Genomic DNA, 25,305 nt, shown 5'->3' with positions numbered 1-25,305 from the left:
TCCAGGAGAGCTTTTTGAGCCAGCAGGTAGAAAGTCCTCCAAGAGAGGGGGCGGTACTGGACCAAATTCTCGGGAATGTGGCCGGCCAAGTGGAAGAAGTGCTCGTCGGTGAGCACTTTGGTGACATTGACCATAATTTGGTGAGATTTAAGGTGGTCATGGAAAAGGACAGGGAGGGGCCGGAAATAAAGGTTCTAAATTGGGGGAAGGCCGATTTTAATAGGATAAGGCAGGATCTGGCCAAAATGGACTGGGATCAGCTGCTTGGAGGAAAATCCGCATCGGAGCAATGGGAGTCTTTCAGAAGGGAGATTGAGACCATACAATGGCAACATGTTCCCGTAAAGGTCAAGGGTGGTTCCAAGAACTCCAGGGAACCTTGGATGTCAGGGGATATACGAGAATGGATTAGGAAAAAAAGGAGGGCTTTTGGCAGATACAAAAGGCTAAAGACGGAGGAAGCCCTAGAGGAGTACAAAAAGTGCAGGGGGATACTTAAAAAAGAAATTAGGAGATCAAGGAGGGGCCATGAAATAACACTGGCGAGCAAAAAAAAGGAAAATCCTAAGATGTTTTATAAGCATATTAAGGGTAAGAGGATGACGAGGGAAAAAATAGGGCCCATTTGGGACAAAAATGGCAATCTGTGTGTGGAGCCGGCAGATGTAGGAGGGGTTCTAAATGAATTTTTTGCATCTGTTTTCACTATGGAGAAGGACGATGTAGACATAGAAATACGGCAGGGGGACTGTGATATACTCGAACATATTAACATCGAGCGGGAGGAGGTATTGGCGGTTTTAGCAGGCCTAAAAATGGATAAATCCCCAGGCCCGGACGAAATGTATCCCAGGCTACTGTGTGAGGCAAAGGAGGAGATTGCGGGGGCTCTGACACATATATTCAGAACCTCTCTGGCCACAGGGGATGTGCCAGAGGACTGGAGAACCGCTAATGTAATAACATTATTCAAGAAGGGGAGTAGGGAAAAACCAGGGAACGACAGGCCAGTGAGCCTAACATCAGTGGTAGGAAAATTATTGGAAAAAATTCTGAAGGACACAATTCGTCTCCACTTGGAGAAGCAAGGATTAATCAGGGATAGTCAACATGGCTTTGTCAAGGGAAGATCATGTCTGACTAATTTGATTGAATTTTTTGAGGGGGTGACTAGGCGTGTGGATGAGGGTAACGCAGTGGATGTGGTATACATGGATTTCAGTAAGGCCTTCGATAAAGTCCCGCACAGGAGACTGGTCAAGAAGGTACGAGCCCATGGAATCCAGGGTGCCTTGGCACTTTGGATACAAAACTGGCTTAGTGGCAGAAGGCAGAGGGTGATGGTCGAAGGTTGTTTTTGTGACTGGAAGCCTGTGGCCAGTGGGGTACCACAGGGAACGGTGCTGGGTCCCTTGCTGTTTGTGGTCTACATTAATGACTTGGATATGAATGTAAAAGGTATGATCAGTAAGTTCGCTGATGATACAAAAATTGGTAGGGTGGTGAATAGCGAGGAGGATAGCCTCAGTCTGCAGGACGATATAGATGGGTTGGTCAGATGGGCGGAACAGTGGCAAATGGAATTTAACCCGGAAAAGTGCGAGGTGATGCACTTTGGAGGGACTAACAAGGCAAGGGAATACACAATGTATGGGAGGACCCTAGGCAAGACAGAGGGTCAGAGGGATCTTGGTGTGCAAGTTCACAGATCCCTGAAGGCGGCGGAACAGGTAGATAAGGTGGTAAAGAAGGCATATGGGATACTTGCCTTTATTAGCCGAGGCATAGAATATAAGAGCAAGGAGGTTATGATGGAGCTGTATAAAACACTGGTTAGGCCACAGCTGGAGTACTGTGTGCAGTTCTGGTCGCCACACTACAGGAAGGATGTGATCGTTTTGGAGAGGGTGCAGAGGAGATTCACCAGGATGTTAGCAGGGCTGGAGCGCTTCAGCTATGAAGAGAGACTGGGAAGATTGGGTTTGTTTTCCTTGGAGCAGAGGAGGCTGAGGGGGGACATGATTGAGGTGTACAAAATTATGAGGGGCACAGATAGGATGGATACTAAGGAGCTTTTTCCCTTCGTTGAGGGTTCTATAACAAGGGGACATAGATTCAAGGTAAAAGGCGGGAGGTTTAGAGAGGATTTGAGAAAGAACTTTTTCACCCAGAGGGTGGTTGGAGTCTGGAACTCACTGCCTGAAAGGGTTGTGGAGGCAGGAACCCTCACAAGATTCAAGAAGCATTTGGATGAGCACTTGAAATGCCATAGCATACAAGGCTACGGACCAAATGCTGGAATATGGGATTAGAGTAGACAGGGCTGAAGGCCGGCGCGGACACGATGGGCCGAAGGGCCTCTATCCGTGCTGTATAACTCTATGACTCTATGACACTAGTATTTTCTAAATTGTGAGAAACTCGGTGCTGTGGAGGAGCAGAGAGATTTAGGGGTCCAAGTGCAGAAATCGCTGCAGGTACAAAAATTAATTACACAGCCTAATGTGCCGTTGGTACGGCCGGTTAACTCGTTTGCAAAGAGTATACTGTAACATAATGATCATGGACTCGATTCTTGTAATTTACTTTATTTATTTCGCGTTTATGTAACTTTTGAAATCGAAGCTTTACAAAGAAAATCCACCGAAAAATTCACTGGGAACGTTTTTTGAATTATATCCGTTGTAACTTTGCCCCTGGGCAGGATGAACACGTCTTTCTTTTTTATTTGTCATTCTCCAATTTGCAAATAAGCGTTCAACTCGCGGCCTGTTCCCATTAATGATCATCAGCCCCGAGTTGTGGAAAATGGATCAGTTCAGGACAAATCAAATGGTCACCTGGCACCGAGAGAGACAAAACCAAGAGAAAAAGGCAGAAGGTAACAGAGAAATAACAGCCAAATACAAACGATATAAATAATTCCCATCCTTGATGTCTCTCTATTCAATCCCCAATCCTTCAGTGGCGGGAATTAAATTTGATGCAAATCAATCCGAGAATCGAAGCAAGGAAGAATAAAGTAAACAACCAAAAACTGCCGAAATTCGGGATTGAACCAAGGATATTCAGATCTTCAGTCTAACGCTCTCTCAACTGAATTTCGGATCTGCACCCAACGATTACTTTGTGTTATTGTCGTGGAAGAAAATATAACCCCAGGAGGAATTGCCCCGCCTGTTCATTCCACAATTCATATATAAACATCACACTCATAGAGATACACCCACAGTTCATATATAAATATCGCACTCATCGAGATACACCCACAGTTCATTTCTAAACATCGCTGTCATACGTAAACTACCAAAGTTTATAAATCAACAGCGCACTCATACATCCACACCCAGTTTATGGGAGGAAGATCGGTACCAACCGCCGATAGAGCTCTCAGAGACGGAAGCAGCAGCGACCGATCAAACTCTTGATCTCATCCTTAACACAGACCGGTAGATCCACCTGTGAAGTTACACCGCACTTTGATCGCAGGGACGGTAATTGGTTCTGAGAAGGCGTCAGGGCGTCTCATCGCTTCTTAGTGGCGATCCATTGGGGCAACGGCATCTCAGAGAAGGGAAGGTACGATCAGAGGGCATCAGAGAGTGCAAGGGGGCTCAGAGAGAGGAAGGGACAATCAGATGGCATCAGAGAGTGTATTAAGATCTGAGAGAGGGGAAGGACTGCCGAGTATGGGAGAGTGTAAGGCGGCTCAGGGCGCATCTGTGTAAGGGGCACTCAGTGGATATCAGAGTAGGTGAATGGCGCTGACAAGGTTCAAAGTGGATCATGGACTCTCTGAGGGTATCGGAGAAGGGAAGAGACAGAGCGTATCAGCGATGATAAGGAGCACAGGGAGAATCAAATAGGGTAAGGGGGGATCAGGAGGTATCAGAGAGGCGAATTGTTCCAGAGTTGGCATCGACTAAATATTAAACTTTCTGACTTTCAACATTTTTAATAACAGCAAAAAATGAATCCGATTGAACCGAAAACCTGTCCGTGTCTCATGTGGAGGGAATGAGAAGGTCCAATCGGGAGGGAATGGAGATTTGGCAACGCTCACGGTTTCCTTTCACACAGCTCAGGGTTGTGTCTGGTTCGAATCTGGAGAAAAGACGTTGCACTTTGAAACTTTTATCACCGAGTGTGAAAAGTGGAACACAAATCGCCCAACGTGGGACTCGAACCCACGACCCTGAAATTAAGAGTCTCATGCTCTCCCGACTGAGCGAGCCGTGCCAACTGCCAAAATACTTCCCATCCTGTTATTGCAGAGAGATAGCTGTTGGCTTCACTGCAGGAGTTCAGTTCGTTCCACAATCTCAGGGTATCAACTTCTGAACACCCGTTTTTTCATTCTGGAGTTAGTCTGATGTCTTTTACCATTCGTCCAGCCCCGCGCTGAGCAGTATAGGAACATCGGGACAAGAGAAGGCCATTCAGCCCCTCGAACCTGCTGCCCCATTCAATTCGATCATGAGTTGATCTGCAATTCATCTCTGTTTCTCCGCCTTGGACTCATATTCCTTGGTACACGAATCGAAAGACGATCGATCAATATCAGACTTCAAATTATGAATTGAACCACAATCCACATCCTTTGGGATGAGAGAGTTCCAGCTTTCGGCCGTATTTTGTTTGCTGAAGTGATTCCGGATTTCTTGCATGATAAGTCCAGCTCCAATTTCATTTTGGATTCGGTCAACAGAGAGTGGGAAAAAGGCCGTCTGAACCGGAGATTGATCCTTTCACGATCTCTCACAAATCAACTGAAACCAGTCGGAATGTGAATAACATTTCACTTTTCCAAAATAAAGGGAGTGACATTCATTGTGGAAACAGTCTGATGTCGCTCACTGCAGAAATATCCATGTCAATGTGAAGGAGCTCGCTTGCAACCCTCGAACCTTCTCTGTCAGGAAGTATTCCGACTTCGTTCAAGCCAACCTCGTTTTTTTGGATATTTTTCATATGCCTGTTATCCCACCGCTGAATAAATGGTGGAAAATCAGACGCACTCAGCTGGCAATGTTTGCGTTACATTTTCTGGCAGACAAGACACACATTCGAACCCAAGAAATGCGAGACAATGAATGTTGAGGGAAAAGGTTGCCTCAGCGTCCTCAAGTGGGCTCGAACGACCAACTTTTCAGTTCGCAACGAAACGCGCTAACCAATTGCGCCACAGAAACAGAACTTGCAAATGTTCAAGGACAAATTCATCGAGCTGACGCTTCAGGTTGCCGCACTCAATGTAACAGCTTTCTTCCAATCAGTTTACTTTTCCAAAATAAAGGGTGTGCAGCTTGCACGAGTGAAAATCTGTGCTGTATTATTTCTGAAAATTAAACTCACCTTGCCATTAAACACCTGTATGTTGAAAGACTCAGTCCGCTCGTGGAAGAGAGGATTGATTTTTGAGCTGTGATTCGCCATTCTCTGTTCCAGTAATATTCAGGTTTGCGGAAAATGAGATGAGATGAAATGAGCAGGACAAACCAGCAGGTCTGTGACACTACACGGTGTCTACAAAGTTGTCTCTTGCACTTACAGTGAAGTGGACGACAATTTTCCCTCTTAAACCAGTAATTATTATGTTAAGAAAAAATGTGGCCGAGAAAGACTCGATTTCAGCGCGGTGACACGGGCCGGAGAAAAGTTCAGTTAATGCGATTGCCGAGTGGCGAGAGGGTGGATTTGTAACTCCTGTGCGGCTGCGCTGCGCATTGTCCAGATCTGTTTGGAGCGATATTCCCTTCAATTCATCACTGACAGGGACAGTTTGATTCTAAGTTTCTTTTCCCCGGTGCTTGGTGAGATTTCAGAAATAAACGCGACCCGTGCTTAACCCAAACTCGTCACTAACACGTTGACCGATACAAGGCGGCCACACTCTCCACTTCAGTGAGATGAAAGCCGACAGCGATTTCACGTCGATTCCAATGGCGAAAAAAAGTCATTCAATGAAAGTGCAGGTCATTGAGGTGCCTTTAAATTCCTGATTGCTTACACAGAACTTCTTCCCAACGCGTTTGAGATACACGTGGGGCGATTTGGGGACTTCTTCTCCCTCTTTGCAAAAGTTTCATCCGCAGCACATGATCAAAAGTCGAGGGCAAAATGAAACGATTTGCTCAAATTTGAGAACCAGAGAACCAGAATTTAGAGCAATGTTATTTTTATTGAGAAAAAGCAGATGAAACATTCATTCCGAACGATACAGAACCCTATCAGCTCTAAAGGCAACGGTTAGCCCGTGTTTTGAACACGCAGCCTTCTGGTGACGCAGGAAGAAACGCAGATGGTAGCAGGGAATTGAAAAGTGGGAATTGATAGATTAAGTGTGTGGACAAAACTGTGGCAAATAGTGTTCAATGTGGGGGAGACCGAGGTCATACACTTTAAATCTAAGAAAGATAAATCAGAGTATTTTCTAAATGGTGAGAAACTCGGTGCTGTGGAGGAGCAGAGAGATTTAGGGGTCCAAGTACAGAAATCGCTGCAGGTACAAAAATTTATTAAACAGCCTAATGTGCCGTTGGTACGGCCGGTTAACTCGTTTGCAAAGAGTATACTGTAACATAATGATCACGGACTCGATTCTTGTAATTTACTTTATTTATTTCGCGTTTTTGTAACTTTTGAAATCGAAGCTTTAAAAAGAAAATCAACAGAAAAATTCACGGGGACCGTTTTTGAATTACATCCGTTGTAACTTTGCCCCTGGGCAGGATAAACACGTCTTTCTTTTGATTTGTCTTTCTCCAATTTGCAGATAAACGTTTAACTCACGGCCTGTTCCCATTAATGATCATCAGCAGCAACAGACAGACAGAGCGGGTCTGACCGCCCCGAGATGTGGAAAATGGAACAGTTTCGGACAAACCAAATAGAATAGTCACCTGGCACCGAGAGAGACAAAACCAAGAGAAAAAGGCAGAAGGTAACAGTGAAATAACAGCCAAATACAAACGATATAAATAATTCCCATCCTTGATGTCTCTCTATTCAATCCCCAATCCTTCAGTGGCGGGAATTAAATTTCACTGCAAATAAATCCGAGAATCGAAGCAAGGACACAAACAAAAACTGCCGAAACTCGGGATTGAACCAAGGACCTTCAGATCTTCAGTCTAACGCTCTCCTAACTGAGCTATTTCGGCTCTGTATCCAACGATTACTTTGTGTTATTGTCGTGGAAGAAAATATAACCCCAGGAGGAATTGCCCCTCCTGTTCATTCCACAATTCATATATAAACATCGTACTCGTAGAGATACACCCACAGTTCATATATAAACATCGTTGTCATACGTAAACTACCAAAGTTTATAAATCAACAGCGCACTCATACATCCACACCCAGTTTGTGGGAGGGAGATCGGTACCGACCGCCGATAGAGCTCTCAGAGGCGGAAGCAGCAGCGACCGATCAAACTCTTGATCTCATCCTTAACACAGACCGGTAGATCCACCTGTGAAGTTACACCGCACTTTGATAGCAGGGACGGTAATTGCTTCTGAGAAGGCCTCAGGGCGTCAAATCGCTTCTTAGTGGCGATCCATTGTGGCAAGGGCATCTCAGAGAGGGGAAGGTACTATCAGAGGGCATCAGAGAGTGTAAGGGGGCTCAAAGAGGAGAGCGTGCAGTCAGATGGCATCAGAGAGTGTTTTTAAGATCTGAGAGAGGGGAAGGACTGCCGAGTATGGGAGAGTGTAAGGCGGCTCAGGGCGCATCTGTGTAAGGGGCAATCAATAGTTAGCAGAGCAGGTGAATGGCGCTGACAAGGTTCAAAGTGAATCATGGACTCTCTGAGGGTATCGGAGAAGGTAAGAGACAGAGCGTATCAGCGATGATAAGGAGCACAGGGAGAATCAAATGGGGTAAGGGGGGATCAGGAGGTATCAGAGAGGCGAATTGTTCCAGCGTTGGCATCTCCTAAATATTACATTTTCTGACCTTCAACATTTTTAATAACAACAAAAAGTGAATCCAATTGAACCGATAACCTGTCCGTGTCCCATGCGGAGAGAACGAGAAGGTAGAATCGATAGGGAGTGGATATTTGGCAACGCTCACGGTTTCCTTTCACACAGCTCAGGGTTGTGCCTGTTTCGAATCTGGAGAAAAGAGGTTGCACTTTAAAAATTTTATCACCGAGTGTGAAAAGTGGAGCACAAATCGCCCAACGGGGGGCTCGAACCCACGACCCTGAGATTAAGAGTCTCATGCTCTACCGACTGAGCTAGCCGGGCCGACTGCTGAAATTCTTCCCATCTTATCATTGCGGAGAGACAACTGTTGGCTTTGCTGCAGGAGTTCAGTTCGTTCCACAATCTCAGGGTATCGACTTCTGAACACCCGTTTTTTCATTCTGGAGTTAGTCTGATGTCTTTTACCATTCGTCCAGCTCCGCGCTGAGCAGTTTCGGAACATCGGGACAAGAGAAGGCCATTCAGCCCCTCGAACCTGCTGCCCCATTCAATTGGATCATGAGTTGATCTGCAATTCATCTCTGTTTCTCCGTCTTGGACTCATATTCCTTGGTACCCGAATCGAAAAACGATCTGTCAATATCAGACTTCAAATTATGAATTGAACCACAATCCACATCCTTTGGGATGAGAGAGTTCCAGCTTTCGGCCGTATTTTGTTTGCTAAAGTGATTCCTGATTTCTTGCATGATTAGTCCAGCTCCAATTTCATTTTGGATTCGGCCAACAGAGAAAGAGAAAAAGGCCGTCTTCACCGGAGATTGATCCTTTAGCGATCTCTCACAAATCAACTGAAACCAGTCGGAATGTCAATACCATTTCACTTTTCCAAAATAAAGGGAGTGACATTCATTGTGGAAACAGTCTGATGTCGCTCACTGCAGAAATATCCATGTCAGTGTGAAGGAGCTCGCTTGCAACCTTCGAACCTTCTCTGTCAAGAAGTATTCCGACTTCGTTCAAGCCAACCTCGTTTTTTTGGATATTTTTCATATGCCTGTTATCCAACCGCAGAATAAATGGTGGAAAATCAGACGCACTCAGCTGGCAATGCTTGCGGTACATTTTCTGGCAGACAAGACACACATTCGAACCCAAGAATTTGCGAGACGATGAATGTTAAGGTAAAAGGTTGCCTTCGTGTCCTCCAACGACCAACTTTTCAGTTCGCAGCGAAACGCGCTAACCAATTGCGCCACAGAAACAGAACTTGCAAATGTTCAAGGACAAATTCATCGAGCTGACGCTTCAGGTTGCCGCGCTCAATGTAACAGCTTTCTTCCAATCAGTTTACTTTTCCAAAATAAAATGTGTGCAGCTTGCACGAGTCAAAATCTGTGCTGTATTATTTCTGAAAATTAAACTCACCTTGCCATTAAACACCTGTATGTTGAAAGACTCAGTCCGCTCGTGGAAGAGAGGATTGATTTTTGAGCTGTGATTCGCCATTCTCTGATCCAGTAATATTCAGGTTTGCGGAAAATGAGATGAGATGAAATGAGCAGGACAAACCAGCAGGTCTGTGACACTACACGGTGTCTACAAAGTTGTCTCTTGCACTTACAGTGAAGTGAAGTGGACGACAATTTTCACTCTTAAACCAGTAATTATTATGTTAAGAAAAAATGTGGCCGTGAAAGACTCGATTTCAGCGCGGTGACACGGGCCAGAGTAAAGTTCAGTTCATGCGATTGCCGAGTGGCGAGAGGGTGGATTTGTAACTCCTGTGCGGCTGCGCTGCACATTGTCCAGATCTGTTTGGAGCGATATTCCCTTCAATTCATCACTTACAGGGACAGTTTGATTCTAAGTTTCTTTTTCCCGGTGCTTGGTGAGATTTCAGAAATAAACGCGACCCGTGCTTAACCCAAACTCGTCACTAACACATTGACCGATACAAGGCGGCCACACTCTGCACTTCAGTGAGATGAAAGCCGACAGCGATTTCTCGTCGATTCCAATGGCGAAAAAAAGTCATTCAATGAAAGTGCAGGTCATTGAGGTGCCTTTAAATTCCTGATTGTTCACACAGAACTTCTTCCCAAAGCGTTTGAGATACACGTGGGGCGATTTGGGGACTTCTTCTCCCTCTTTGCAAAAGTTTCATCCGCAGCACAAGATCAAAAGTCGAGGGCAAAATGAAACGATTTGCTGAAATTTGAGATCCAGAGAACCAGAATATAGAGCAAGGTTCTGTTTATTGAGAAAAAGCAGATGAAACATTCATTCCGGAACGATACAGAACCCTATCAGCTCTGAAGGCAACGGTTACCCCGTGTTTTGAACACGCAGCCTTCTGGTGACGCAGGAAGAAACGCAGATGGTAGCAGGAAATTGAAAAGTGGGAATTGATAGATTAAGTGTGTGGACAAAACTGTGGCAAATAGTGTTCAATGTGGGGGAGACCGAGGTCATACACTTTAAATCTAAGAAAGATAAATCAGAGTATTTTCTAAATGGTGAGAAACTCGGTGCTGTGGAGGAGCAGAGAGATTTAGGGGTCCAAGTACAGAAATCGCTGCAGGTACAAAAATTAATTAAACAGCCTAATGTGCCGTTGGTACGGACGGTGAACTCGTTTGCAAAGAGTATACTGTAACATAATGATCACGGACTCGATTCTTGTAATTTACTTTATTTATTTCGCGTTTTTGTAACTTTTGAAATCGAAGCTTTAAAAAGAAAATCAACAGAAAAATTCACGGGGACCGTTTTTGAATTACATCCGTTGTAACTTTGCCCCTGGGCAGGATAAACACGTCTTTCTTTTGATTTGTCTTTCTCCAATTTGCAGATAAACGTTTAACTCGCGGCCTGTTCCCATTAATGATCATCAGCAGCAACAGACAGACAGAGCGGGTCTGACCGCCCCGAGATGTGGAAAATGGATCAGTTTCGGACAAATCAAATAGTCACCTGGCACCGAGAGAGACAAAACCAAGAGAAAAAGGCAGAAGGTAACAGTGAAATAACAGCCAAATACAAACGATATAAATAATTCCCATCCTTGATGTCTCTTTATTCAATCCCCAATCCTTCAGTGGCGGGAATTAAATTTCACTGCAAATAAATCCGAGAATCGAACCAAGGACGAAGAAAGTAAACAAACAAAAACTGCCGAAACTCGGGATTGAACCAAGGACCTTCAGATCTTCAGTCTAACGCTCTCCCAACTGAGCTATTTCGGCTCTGTACCCAACGATTACTTTGTGTTATTGTCGTGGAAGAAAATATAACCCCAGGAGGAATTGCCCGTCCTGTTCATTCTACAATTCAAATATAAACATCGTACTCATAGAGATACACCCACAGTTCATATATAAACATCGTTGTCATACGTAAACTACCAAAGTTTATAAATCAACAGCGCACTCATACATCCACACCCAGTTTGTGGGAGGAAGATCGGTACCGACCGCCGATAGAGCTCTCAGAGGCGGAAGCAGCAGCGACCGATCAAACTCTTGATCTCATCCTTAACACAGACCGGTAGATCCACCTGTGAAGTTACACCGCACTTTGATAGCAGGGACGGTAATTGCTTCTGAGAAGGCCTCAGGGCGTTGAATCACTTCTTAGTGGCGATCCATTGTGGCAAGGGCATCTCAGAGAGGGGAAGGTACTATCAGAGGGCATCAGAGAGTGTAAGGGGGCTCAAAGAGGAGAGCGTGCAGTCAGATGGCATCAGAGAGTGTTTTTAAGATCTGAGAGAGGGGAAGGACTGCCGAGTAAGGGAGAGTGTAAGGCGGCTCAGGGCGCATCTGTGTCAGGGGCAATCAATAGGTATCAGAGCAGGTGAATGGCGCTGACAAGGTTCAAAGTGAATCATGGACTCTCTGAGGGTATGGGAGAAGGTAAGAGACAGAGCGTATCAGCGATGATAAGGAGCACAGGGAGAATCAAATGGGGTAAGGGGGGATCAGGAGGTATCAGAGAGGCGAATTGTTCCAGCGTTGGCATCTCCTAAATATTACATTTTCTGACCTTCAACATTTTTAATAACAACAAAAAGTGAATCCAATTGAACCGGTAACCTGTTCGTGTCCGATGCGGAGGGAACGAGAAGGGAGAATCGATTGGGAGTGGATATTTGGCAACGCTCACGGTTTCCTTTCACACAGCTCAGGGTTGTGCCTGTTTCGAATCTGGAGACAAGAGGTTGCACTTTAAAAATTTTATCACCGAGTGTGAATAGTAGAACACAAATCGCCCAACGTGGGGCTCGAACCCACGACCCTGAGATAAAGAGTCTCATGCTCTACCGACTGAGCTAGCCGGGCCGACTGCCGAAATTCTTCCCATCTTATCATTGCAGAGAGACAACTGTTGGCTTTGCTGCAGGAGTTCAGTTCGTTCCACAATCTCAGGGTATCGACTTCTGAACACCCGTTTTTTCATTCTGGAGTTCGTTTGATGTCTTTTACCATTCGTCCAGCTCTGCGCTGAGCAGTATCGGAACATCGGGACAAGAGAAGGCCATTCAGCCCCTCGAACCTGCTGCCCCATTCAATTGGATCATGAGTTGATCTGCAATTCATCTCTGTTTCTCCGTCTTGGACTCATATTCCTTGGTACCCGAATCGAAAAACGATCTGTCAATATCAGACTTCAAATTATGAATTGAACCACAATCCACATCCTTTGGGATGAGAGAGTTCCAGCTTTCGGCCGTATTTTGTTTGCTAAAGTGATTCCTGATTTCTTGCATGATTAGTCCAGCTCCAATTTCATTTTGGATTCGGCCAACAGAAAGAGAGAAAAAGGCCGTCTTCACCGGAGATTGATCCTTTAGCGATCTCTCACAAATCAACTGAAACCAGTCGGAATGTGAATACCATTTCACTTTTCCTTAGTAAAGGGAGTGACATTCATTGTGGAAACAGTCTGATGTCGCTCACTGCAGAAATATCCATGTCAGTGTGAAGGAGCTCGCTTGCAAACTTCGAACCTTCTCTGTCAAGAAGTATTCCGACTTCGTTCAAGCCAACCTCGTTTTTTTGAATATTTTTCATATGCCTGTTATCCAACCGCAGAATAAATGGTGGAAAATCAGACGCACTCAGCTGGCAATGCTTGCGGTACATTTTCTGGCAGACAAGACACACATTCGAACCCAAGAATTTGAGAGACGATGAATGTTAAGGTAAAAGGTTGCCTTCGTGTCCTCTAACGACCAACTTTTCAGTTCGCAGCGAAACGCGCTAACCAATTGCGCCACAGAAACAGAACTTGCAAATGTTCAAGGACAAATTCATCGAGCTGACGCTTCAGGTTGCCGCACTCAATGTAACAGCTTTCTTCCAATCAGTTTACTTTTCCAAAATAAAATGTGTGCAGCTTGCACGAGTCAAAATCTGTGCTGTATTATTTCTGAAAATTAAACTCACCTTGCCATTAAACACCTGTATGTTGAAAGACTCAGTCCGCTCGTGGAAGAGAGGATTGATTTTTGAGCTGTGATTCGCCATTCTCTGATCCAGTAATATTCAGGTTTGCGGAAAATGAGATGAGATGAAATGAGCAGGACAAACCAGCAGGTCTGTGACACTACACGGTGTCTACAAAGTTGTCTCTTGCACTTACAGTGAAGTGGACGACAATTTTCACTCTTAAACCAGTAATTATTATGTTAAGAAAAAATGTGGCCGTGAAAGACTCGATTTCAGCGCGGTGACACGGGCCAGAGTAAAGTTCAGTTCATGCGATTGCCGAGTGGCGAGAGGGTGGATTTGTAACTCCTGTGCGACTGCGCTGCACATTGTCCAGATCTGTTTGGAGCGATATTCCCTTCAATTCATCACTTACAGGGACAGTTTGATTCTAAGTTTCTTTTTCCCGGTGCTTGGTAAGATTTCAGAAATAAACGCGACCCGTGCTTAACCCAAACTCGTCACTAACACATTGACCGATTCAAGGCGGCCACACTCTCCACTTCAGCGAGATGAAAGCCGACAGCGATTTCACGTCGATTCCAATGGCGAAAAAAAGTCATTCAATGAAAGTGGAGGTCATTGAGGTGCCTTTAAATTCCTGATTGTTTACACAGAACTTCTTCCCAAAGCGTTTGAGATACACGTGGCGCGATTTGGGGACTTCTTCTCCCTCTTTGCAAAAGTTTCATCCGCAGCACAAGATCAAAAGTCGAGGGCAAGATGAAACGATTTGCTCAAATTTGAGATCCAGAGAACCAGAATATAGAGCAAGGTTCTGTTTATTGAGAAAAAGCAGATGAAACATTCATTCCGGAACGATACAGAACCCTATCAGCTCTAAAGGCAACGGTTACCCCGTGTTTTGAACACGCAGCCTTCTGGTGACGCAGGAAGTCACGCAGATGGTAGCAGGAAATTGAAAAGTGGGAATTGATAGATTAAGTGTGTGGACAAAACTGTGGCAAATAGTGTTCAATGTGGGGGAGACCGAGGTCATACACTTTAAATCTAAGAAAGATAAATCAGAGTATTTTCTAAATGGTGAGAAACTCGGTGCTGTGGAGGAGCAGAGAGATTTAGGGGTCCAAGTACAGAAATCGCTGCAGGTACAAAAATTAATTAAACAGCCTAATGTGCCGTTGGTACGACCGGTTAACTCGTTTGCAAAGAGTATACTGTAACATAATGATCACGGACTCGATTCTTGTAATTTACTTTATTTATTTCGCGTTTTTGTAACTTTTGAAATCGAAGCTTTAAAAAGAAAATCCACAGAAAAATTCACGGGGACCGTTTTTGAATTACATCCGTTGTAACTTTGCCCCTGGGCAGGATAAACACGTCTTTCTTTTGATTTGTCTTTCTCCAATTTGCAGATAAACGTTTAACTCGCGGCCTGTTCCCATTAATGATCATCAGCAGCAACAGACAGACAGAGCGGGTCTGACCGCCCCGAGATGTGGAAAATGGAACAGTTTCGGACAAATCAAATAGTCACCTGGCACCGAGAGAGACAAAACCAAGAGAAAAAGGCAGAAGGTAACAGTGAAATAACAGCCAAATACAAACAATATAAATAATTCCCATCCTTGACGTCTCTCTATTCAATCCCCAATCCTTCAGTGGCGGGAATTAAATTTCACTGCAAATGAATCCGAGAATCGAAGCAAGGACGAAGAAAGTAAACAAACAAAAACTGCCGAAACTCGGGATTGAACCAAGGACCTTCAGATCTTCAGTCTAACGCTCTCCCAACTGAGCTATTTCGGCTCTGTACCCAACCATTACTTTGTGTTATTGTCGTGGAAGAAAATATAACCCCAGGAGGAATTGCCCCTCCTGTTCATTCCACAATTCATATATAAACATCGTACTCGTAGAGATACACCCACAGTTCATATATAAACATCGTTGTCATACGTAAACTACCAAAGTTTATAAATCAACAGCGCACTCATACATCCACACCCAGTTTGTGGGAGGAAGATCGGTACCGACCGCCGATCGAGCTCTCAGAGGCGGAAGCAGCAGCGACCGATCAAACTCTTGATCTCATCCTTAACACAGACCGGTAGATCCACCTGTGAAGTTACACCGCACTTTGATAGCAGGGACGGTAATTGCTTCTGAGAAGGCCTCAGGGCGTCTAATCGCTTCTTAGTGGCGATCCATTGTGGCAAGGGCATCTCAGAGAGGGGAAGGTACTATCAGAGGGCATCAGAGAGTGTAAGGGGGCTCAAAGAGGAGAGCGGGCAGTCAGATGGCATCAGAGAGTGTTTTAAGATCTGAGAGAGGGGAAGGACTGCCGAGTATGGGAGAGTGTAAGGCGGCTCAGTGCGCATCTGTGTAAGGGGCAATCAATAGGTATCAGAGCAGGTGAATGGCGCTGACAAGGTTCAAAGTGGATCATGGACTCTCTGAGGTTATCGGAGAAGGTAAGAGACAGAGCGTATCAGCGATGATAAGGAGCGCAGGGAGAATCAAATAGGGTAAGGGGATCAGGAGGTCTCAGAGAGGCGAATTGTTCCAGAGTTGCATCTCCTAAATATTACATTTTCAGACCTTCAACATTTTTAATAACAGCAAAAAATGAATCCGATTGAACCGATAACATGTCCGTGTCCCATGTGGAGGGAACGAGGAGGTCGAATCGGGAGGGAGTGGATATTTGGCAACGCTCACGGTTTCCTTTCACGCAGCTCAGGGTTGTGTCTGGTTCGAATCTGGAGACAAGAGGTTGCACTTTGAAACTTTTATCACACAGTGTGAAAAGTAGAACACAAATCGCCCAACGTGGGGCTCGAACCAACGACCCTGAGATTAAGAGTCTCATGCTCTCCCGACTGCGCTTGCCGTGCCGACTGCCGAAATTCTTCCCATCCTATTATTGCAGAGAGACAGCTGTTGGCTTTGCTGCAGGAGTTCAGTTCGTTCCACAATCTCAGGGTATCTGCTTCTGAACACCCGTTTTTTCATTCTGGAGCTCGTCTGATGTCTTTTACCATTCGTCCAGCCCCGCGCTGAGCAGTATCGGAACATCGGGACAAGAGAAGGCCATTCGGCCCCTCGAACCTGCTTCACCATTCAATTAGATCATGAGTTGATCTGCAATTCATCTCTGTTTCTCCGCCTTGGACTCATATTCCTTGGTACCCGAATCGAAAAACGATGTCTCAATATCAGATTTCAAATTATGAATTGAGCCACAATCATCATCCTTTGGGATGAGAGAGTTCCAGCTTTCGGCCGTATTTTGTTTGCAAAAGTGATTCCTGATTTCTTGCCTGATTAGTCCAGCTCCAATTTCATTTTGGATTCGGCCAACAAAGAGAGAGAAAAAGGCCGTCTTAACCGGAGATTGTCCTTTTACTATCTCTCACAAATCAACTGAAACCAGTCGGAATGTGAATACCATTTCACTTTTCCAAAATAAAGGGAGTGACATTCATTGTGGAAACAGTCTGATGTCGCTCACTGCAGAAATATCCATGTCAGTGTGATTCAGTCTGAAGGAGCTCGCCTGCAACCTTCGAACCTTCTCTGTCAAGAAGTATTCCGACTTCGTTCAAGCCAATCTCGGTTTTTTTGGATTTTTTCAGATGCCTTTTATCCAACCGCAGAATAAATGGTGGAAAATCAGACGCACTCAGCTGGCAATGTTTGCGGTACATTTTCTGGCAGACAAGACACACATTCGAACCCAAGAAATGCGAGACAATGAATGTTAAGGTAAAAGGTTGCTTTAGCGTCCTCTCGTGGGTTCGAACCACTAACTTTTCAGTTGGCAGCCGAACGCGCAAACAAATTGCGCCACAGAAACAGAGCTTGCAATGGTTCAAGGACGAATTCATCGAGCTGAAGCTTCAGGTTGCCGCGCTCAATGTAACAGCTTTCTTCCAATCAGTTCACTTTTCCAAAATAGTGTGCAGCTTGCACGAGTGAAAATCTGTGCTGTATTATTTCTGAAAATTAAACTCACCTTGCCATTAAACACCTGTATGTTGAAAGACTCAGTCCGCTCGTGGAAGAGAGGATTGATTTTTGAGCTGTGATTCGCCATTCTCTGTTCCAGTAATATTCAGGTTTGCTGAAAATGAGGTAAGATGAAATGAGCAGGACAAACCAGCAGATCTGTGACACTACACGGTGTCTACAAAGTTGTCTCTTGCCCTTACAGTTCAGCAGCCGACAATCTTCACTCTTGAACCAGTAATTATTATGTTAACAAAAAATGTGGCCGAGAAAGACTCGATTTCAGCGCGGTGACACGGGCCAGAGTAAAGTTCAGTTAATGCGATTGCCGAGTGGTGAGAGGTTGGATTTGTAACTCCTGTGCGGCTGCGCTGCGCATTGTCCAGATCTGTTTGGAGCGATATTCCCTTCAATTCATCACTTACAGGGACAGTTTGATTCTAAATTTCTTTTCCCCGGTGCTTGGTGAGATTTCAGAAATAAACGCGACCCGTGCTTAACCCAAACTCGTCACTAACACGTTGACCGATACAAGGCGGCCACACTCTCCACTTCAGTGAGATGAAAGCCGACAGCGATTTCACGTCGATTCCAATGGCGAAAAAAAGTCATTCAATGAAAGTGCAGGTCATTGAGGTGCCTTTAAATTCCTGATTGTTTCCACAGAACTTCTTCCCAAAGCGTTTGAGATACACGTGGGGCGATTTGAGGGCTTCTTCTCCCTCTTTGCAAAAGTTTCATCCGCAGCACAAGATCAAAGGTCGAGGGCAAAATGAAACGATTTGCTGAAATTTGAGAACCAGAGAACCAGAACACGCAGCCTTCTGGTGACGCAGGAAGTAATGCAGATGGTAGCAGGAAATTGAATGGTGGGAATTGATAGATTAAGTGTGTGGACAAAACTGTGGGAAATAGAGTTCAATGTGGGGGAGACGGAGGTCAAACACTTTAAATCTAAGAAAGATAAATCAGAGTATTTTATAAATGGTGAGAAACTCGGTGCTGTGGAGGAGCAAAGAGATTTCGGGGTCCAAGTACAGAATTCGCTGCAGGTACAAAAATTAATTAAACAGCCGAATGTGCCGTTAGTAGGGCCGGTTAACTCATTTGCATCGAGTTTCCGGTGATGTCGTGATCATGGATTCGATTCTTGTAATTTACCTTAATTTATTTCATGTTTTTGCAACTTTTAAAATCGAAGCTTTGTAGAAATATCCACAGACAAATTCACGGGCCAGCTTTTTGAATCACATCCATTGTAACTTTACCTCTGGGCCGGAGAAACAAGTCTTTCTTTTTATTTGTTTTTCTGCGGTTTGCAGTTGAACGTTCAACTCGCGGCCTGTTCCCATTAATGATCATCAGCAGCAACAGACAGACAGAGCGAGTCTGAACGCCCCGAGATGTGGAAAAGTGATCAGTTTCGGACAAATGCATCAAATCAAATAGTCACCTGGCACCGAGAGAGAAAAAAGCAAGAGAAAAAGGCAGAAGGTAACAGATAATTAAAAATCAACTGCAGACGATATAAATATGTCCCATCCTTGATGCCTTTCTATTCCATCCCTAATCCTTCAGTGGCGGGTATCAAATTTCACTGTAAATAAATGCGAGAATCGAAGAAGAAACTCAATAACCAAAAACTGCCGAAACTCGGGATTGAAATAAGGACCTTGAGATCCATCAGTCTAACGCTCTCCCAACTGAGCTATTTCGGCCCCATGTATACGTTTTACTTTATGTCATTGTCTTAAAAAAAATAACCCCAGGAGGAATTGCCCCTCCTGTTGATTCCGCAATTGAAATAAACACATCGCATTCAGATATACAGAACCACAGTTCATATATAAACATCGCACTCATATATACACACCCACAGTTCATATATAAACATCGCACTCATATATACACACCCACAGTTCATATATAAACATCGCACTCATATATACACACCCACAGTTCAAATACAAACATCGCACTCATGTATACACACCCACAGTTCAAATATAAACATCACACTCATATATACACACCCACAGTTCATATATAAACATCACACTCATGTATAGACACCCACAGTTCAAATACAAACATCGCACTCATATATACACACCCACAGTTCAAATATAAACATCACACTCATATATACACACCCACAGTTCATATATAAACATCACACTCATATATACACACCCACAGTTCAAATACAAACATCGCACTCATATATACACACCCACAGTTCAAATACAAACATCGCACTCATATATACACACCCACAGTTCAAATATAAACATCACACTCATGTATAGACACCCACAGTTCAAATATAAACATCGCACTCATGTATAGACACCCACAGTTCAAATGTAAACATCGCACTCATGTATAGACACCCACAGTTCAAATGTAAACATCGCACTCATTTACAGACACGCACAGTTCATATATAAACATCGCACTCATAGATACACTCCCACTGTTCATATATAAACACCGCAATCATAATAAACAAGAAACTCATATATACCCATCCACAGTTCATATGTGAACATCACACTCATATCGACACTCCCACACTTTATAAAACAACAGCGCACTCCTACTGCACACCCACTTAATATCTACCCAATGTCCTGTTTATAGTTCTCACTAAAGTCTGAACACTGAAAGTTTAACTGTTTTCCAGATACTGTCCGCCCTGCTTTGTATTTTCAACGTTAAATTTGCTGAAGTCCGGCAAAGGGGGCGCGATATCGGTCCTGCCGGTGAATGCTGTTTCGACGAATCTGTCGGTGTCCAGGAGATCGGGGATTGGAAAGTTCTTGTGTCACACGAAGTATCTAAAAGGCCGATATACACATGAAGGTCATCAGCGCGGTGTCTACACCTCGTGCTGCAATGTTAGCGAGCCTGACATCAACTTAAAAGGCGGCTTGTTGCAAACACGGTTTCTTTTTGTACATAACTGAACCTAAAACATCCAAAATGCAATGTTTTCTTCGCTGCATCACAATAAACAATATCTTATTATAAAGTTTCGCTCATTGGTTCCTCAGTGTCAGAGGGAGAATTGTCTAAAACCCTTCATTTATTTCATTGTTCATTCAGAATCAGCCGACGGATTGACACAGAGATATAAACACAGCGAGAGATACAGAGTATCGCTGATCACAGCGATAGATACAGAGTATCCCTAAACAGAGCGTGAGATACAGAGTAACGGTAAACACAGCGAGAGATACAGAGTATCGGTAAACACAGCGAGAGATACAGAGTATCGGTAAACACAGCGAGAGATACAGAGTATCCCTGAACAGAGCGAGAGATGCAGAGTATCGGTAAACACAGCGAGAGATACAGAGAGATAAACACAACGAGAGATACAGAGTATCGGTAAACAAAGCGGGAGATACAGAGTATCGGTAAAAAAAACGAGAGATACAGAATATCGGAAACACAACGAGAGATACAGAGTATCGTTAAACACAGCGAGAGATTCAGATTATCGGTAAACACAGCAAGAGATACAGAGTATCGGTAAACACAGCGGGAGATACAGAGTATCGGTAAACATAGCGGGAGATCCAGAGTATCGGTAAACACAGCGAGAGATACAGAGTATCGGTAAACACAGCGAGAGATACAGAGCATCCCTAAACAGAGCGAGAGATACAGAGTATCGGTAAACACAGCGAAATAGACAAGAGAAATGGAAAAATACAAACTGTCTCAAACGTTCGCAGACAATGACAGGTTGATGCTCGGTGTCAGTCAGAGGAGCTGGGACGTTTGCAGCTTAATTTGTCTCCTTGGCGAAGCTGGGCAAATTGCCTCTTTCGTAACAAGTGGTCATCGGTTCGATTCACAGTGGAGCCGTTTTATTCTCCCTGATATTTACCTCATTTGTGGATTAAACGACAAAGTAACACAGGGCGGAATTTGTATTAATTCCGGAGCCAACAAGGAAAGGACTGCAGAACTGCAATGCGGAAGTGCTTGTTCTTTGTACAGACGGACCTCTCATTGAAGTAGCAAGCACTTTGAGCTTGACAAATTATTGAATTGTTGGAGCATAGAAGGAGGTCATTCGGCCCGTCGAGTCTGTACCGGCTCTTTGTAAGAGTATTCCAATTAGTCCCATTCCCATGCTCTTTCCCCGTAGCCCTGCAATATTTTCCCTTACACTATTTATCCAATTCCCTTTTGAAAGCCACGATTGAATTTGTTTGCAACACCCTTTCAGGCAGTGCATTCCAGATCAGAACTTCTCGCTGCTTATTCTTTTTTCCTCATGTCGCCTTTGGTTCTTTTGCCAATCACCTTAAATCTGTGTCCGCTGGTGCTTGAGCCTTCCGCCAATGGGAACACTTTCTCCATACTTACTTTATCGAATGCCGTCATGATTTTGAACACTTCCATCAAATCTCCTCTCAACCTTCTCTGTTCGAAGGAGAACAACCCCAGCTTCTCCAGGCTATTCGTGGAAATGAAGTCCCTCATCCCTGGAACCATTTCTGCACCTTCTTTTCTGCAGCTCTTCTGCACCGTCTCTAATTCCTTCAAATCCTTCCGAAACTGTGGTGCCCAGATGCTCCAGTTGTGGCCGAACCAGTGTTTTATAAAGGTTTAACATAACTTCCTTGTTTTTGTGCGCTACGCCTCTATTTATAAAGCCCAGGATCCAGTCTCCTTTTTAACTTCATTCTCAATCTGTCCTGCCACCTTCAAAGGTTTGTGCCCAGATCCCACCAAGTCGCTGTTCCTGCACCCCCTTCAGTATTGTAACATTTCGTTTATTTTGCCTCTCCTCGTTCTTCCTTTCAAAATATATCAGTTCGCACTTCTCTGCATTAAATTTCATTTGCCACGTGTCCACTCATTCCACCAGCCTGTCTATGTCCTCTTGAAGTCTATTACTATCCTCATCACTGTTTACTACACTTCTAACTTTTGAGTTATCTGCAATTTTTGAAATTGTGCCCTGTACACCCAAGTACAAGTCATCATTATATGTCAAGAAATCAGTGGTCCTCGTACCGACCACTGGAGAACACCACTGTATATCTTCAAGAAACAACCGTTCAACACTACACTCTGTTTCCTGTCATTTAGCCAATTCGCATCCATGCTGCCACTGCCCCTACTTATTCCAATAGCTTCAATTTTGCTGACAAGCGTATTATATTACCTCAAGACTGGACTATTCCAATGGTCTCCTGGCTGGCCTCCCATCTTCCCCCCTTACATCCAATACTCCTCTGACCGTAACCTAACCCCGTTCTCCTATCTCCCCTGTGATCACTGACCTACATTGATTCCCAGTACGGGAAAGCCTCGATTTTAAAATTCTCATCCTTGTTTTCCAATCCCTCCATGGCTTCACCCCTCCCGATCTCTCTAACTTCCACCAGCCGTACATTTCTCCTCCTTGTTTTCAAATCCCTCCATGGCCTCGCCACTCCCTATCTCTGAAACCTACTACAGCCCACCAATTCCAATCCTTGTTTTCAAATCCCTCCATGGCCTCCCCCTCCCTATCTCTGTAACTTCCACCAGCCGTACATTTCTCCTTCTTGTTTTCAAATGTTTCCATGGCCTCGCCCCTCCCTATCTCTATCACCTCTTCCAGCCCTACAACCCTCCGAGATCTCTGTGCTCCTCCAATTCTTGCTTCTTGTGCATCCCCGATTTTAATCGCTCCACCATTGACGGCCGTGCTTTCAGCTGCCTCGGCCCTAAGCTCTGGAATTCCTGCCCTGAATCTCTCCGCCTCTCTACCTCTCTCTCCTCATTTAAGATGCTCCTTAAAACCTCCATCTTTGACCAAGATTTTATTCACCTATCTTAAAACCTCCTTACGTGGCTCAGTGTGAAATTTTGTTTGATTACGCTCCTGTGAGTTGCCTTGATAAGTTTTACTACGTTAAAGGCGCTATATAAATGCAAGTTGTTCTTCTTGTTGTGTGGCATTTTATCAACCGCATTGCCGTCATCAACCCTCTCCGTTACCTCATTCAAGTTGGTCAAACATGATTTGCCTTTAACAAATCCATGCTGGCTTTACTTTATTAATCCACACTTGCCCAAGTGACTATTCATTTTGGCCCAGATCATCGTTTCTAAACGCATCACACCTCCGAGTTTAAATTGACTGGTCTGTAGTTGCCGGGTTTATCCTTACACCCTATTTGAACAAGGATGTTCCATTGGTAATTATCCAGTCCTCTGGTATCACCCCCGCTTCCATGGCGGATTGGAAGATTATGACCAGCACCTCTGAAATTTCCAACCTTACTTCCCTCAGAAACCTTGAAAGCATCCCATCTGGACCGGGTGACTTATCAACTTTAAGCATAGCCAGCCTTTCAAATGCCTCCTCTGTATCAATTTTCACCCCATCCAGTATCTCAACAACCTCCCTTTTTACTGTGACTTTGGCAGCACCTTCTTCCTTGGTAGAGACAGACGCAAAGTACTCATTTAGTGCCTCAGTCATGCCATCTGCCTCCATGCGTAGATCTACTTTTTGGTCTCGAATCGGCCTCACCCCTCCTCTTATTCCCATTTCGCTAATTATATGCCTGCAGAAGACTTTTGGATTACCTCTTCTGTTAACCGCCAATCTATGTTCATACTCTCTCTTTACCCCTCTTATTTACTTTTTCACGGTACTTCCTATATTCAGCCTGGTTCTCACTTGTATTGTCAAACTGACATCTGTCATTAACCCCCTTTATCTGCTTCATTTAACCCCCTATCTCTTTCCTCATCCAGGGGGCTCTGGCTTTAGTTGCCCTGCCTTCCCCGTCCTGGGAATCTACTTAGAGTGCACCCGAAACATGTTCTCTTAAAATGCCACCCATTGTTCGATTACATTTTAGCCTGCCAATCTTTGATTCCAATTTACACGGGCCTGGTACGTTCTGTACCCACTTGAGTTGGCCCTCCTCCTATCAAGTATTTTACTTGAAATAGCTCCTTCTCCTTTTGCATAACTAGTCTAAACCTTATGATACTATGATCACCGTTCCCTAAATATTCCCCAAGTGACACTTGCTCCACTTGACCCACCTCATTCCCCAGAACCAGATCCTTCCTCGTTAATATTAACACTTGTGACGTATTTGAATATTTGTTGTATTTAATGTAAGATGTTTGAGCTGCGAATGTGTCCAAAACACGTTTTGAGGATACTGCTCTCGAGGGCTTATTTTACAAACTTCTTTACCTACAACCAGCTACCCATCTCCATTAAAGGTTGCGAAGTGAAGCTGGTTTCAGAGCAGTTTTCGGCGTTCAGCTTTTCTCCACAATGTGCAATTAGTAAAAACTCATTTAGAGCATATCTTAGTATCAATGAGAATGTCACGCACAGAACAGTTGGGATGGAACCGTCTCTTACAATAATTACAAAGTGTAATAGATTACAAAGTGAAAACGCGAATCCAATCTCTCAGTCTCTCTCTCTGACACTTTCTCGGTGAGTGAACATAAACCAGCAGAAGAAGCTAAAACAAAGAACTGAGCAGTTTTGTTTGTTTCCTTTTCCTTCGGACGAGTACAGTTGAAGAGAATGATTTCTGTTTCCTGCTGGACAAATAACTGGAATGAGCAGTGTATCTGGTTCCCATGGTTACCCAGTGAAACATCCACGTTTAGATCTCCCATTTACACTGAAACCTTCCTTCCTCACGAATTATAGAAAAGTTTTGGTCAGGTTCAATCACACTTCAGAAGTCCAGAAGCACAAAGAAAGGTGGACATGTCATGGTGACCTAACCGACAGGCGAGAGAGGTTTGCAGTTTTACCTGGAGCTGTAAATGTATAAACTCCTTCCAATCTACAAACTCCCCTCACCAACAGCATTCAATTCTAACTGATCTGAGACTTTGGTCATTATTGGTGT

General features: G+C 44.3%; 7 non-coding genes across 7 annotated transcripts; all 7 read right to left on the bottom strand.

Moving 5' to 3' along the window:
• Window positions 1-4,166: 4,166 nt before the first annotated feature.
• trnak-cuu (transfer RNA lysine (anticodon CUU)) lies at window positions 4,167-4,239 on the bottom strand. Its single transcript has one exon. It is a non-coding gene; the product is annotated as a tRNA-Lys (tRNA).
• A 2,851-nt stretch (window positions 4,240-7,090) lies between these two features.
• On the bottom strand, window positions 7,091-7,163 carry trnaf-gaa (transfer RNA phenylalanine (anticodon GAA)). The gene has a single exon. It is a non-coding gene; the product is annotated as a tRNA-Phe (tRNA).
• Window positions 7,164-8,182: 1,019 nt separating this feature from the next.
• On the bottom strand, window positions 8,183-8,255 carry trnak-cuu (transfer RNA lysine (anticodon CUU)). The gene has a single exon. It is a non-coding gene; the product is annotated as a tRNA-Lys (tRNA).
• A 2,854-nt stretch (window positions 8,256-11,109) lies between these two features.
• trnaf-gaa (transfer RNA phenylalanine (anticodon GAA)) lies at window positions 11,110-11,182 on the bottom strand. Its single transcript has one exon. It is a non-coding gene; the product is annotated as a tRNA-Phe (tRNA).
• A 1,019-nt stretch (window positions 11,183-12,201) lies between these two features.
• trnak-cuu (transfer RNA lysine (anticodon CUU)) lies at window positions 12,202-12,274 on the bottom strand. The gene has a single exon. It is a non-coding gene; the product is annotated as a tRNA-Lys (tRNA).
• A 2,849-nt stretch (window positions 12,275-15,123) lies between these two features.
• Window positions 15,124-15,196, bottom strand: trnaf-gaa (transfer RNA phenylalanine (anticodon GAA)). Its single transcript has one exon. It is a non-coding gene; the product is annotated as a tRNA-Phe (tRNA).
• Window positions 15,197-19,042: 3,846 nt separating this feature from the next.
• trnai-gau (transfer RNA isoleucine (anticodon GAU)) lies at window positions 19,043-19,116 on the bottom strand. The gene has a single exon. It is a non-coding gene; the product is annotated as a tRNA-Ile (tRNA).
• Window positions 19,117-25,305: the final 6,189 nt, after the last annotated feature.

This window comes from Heptranchias perlo, chromosome 20, assembly GCF_035084215.1.
Source record: "Heptranchias perlo isolate sHepPer1 chromosome 20, sHepPer1.hap1, whole genome shotgun sequence".
In the NCBI taxonomy this organism is placed as follows: domain Eukaryota; kingdom Metazoa; phylum Chordata; class Chondrichthyes; order Hexanchiformes; family Hexanchidae; genus Heptranchias; species Heptranchias perlo.
Note: the sequence above shows the minus strand (reverse complement) of the source record. Positions and strands in the feature narration are given on the sequence as shown.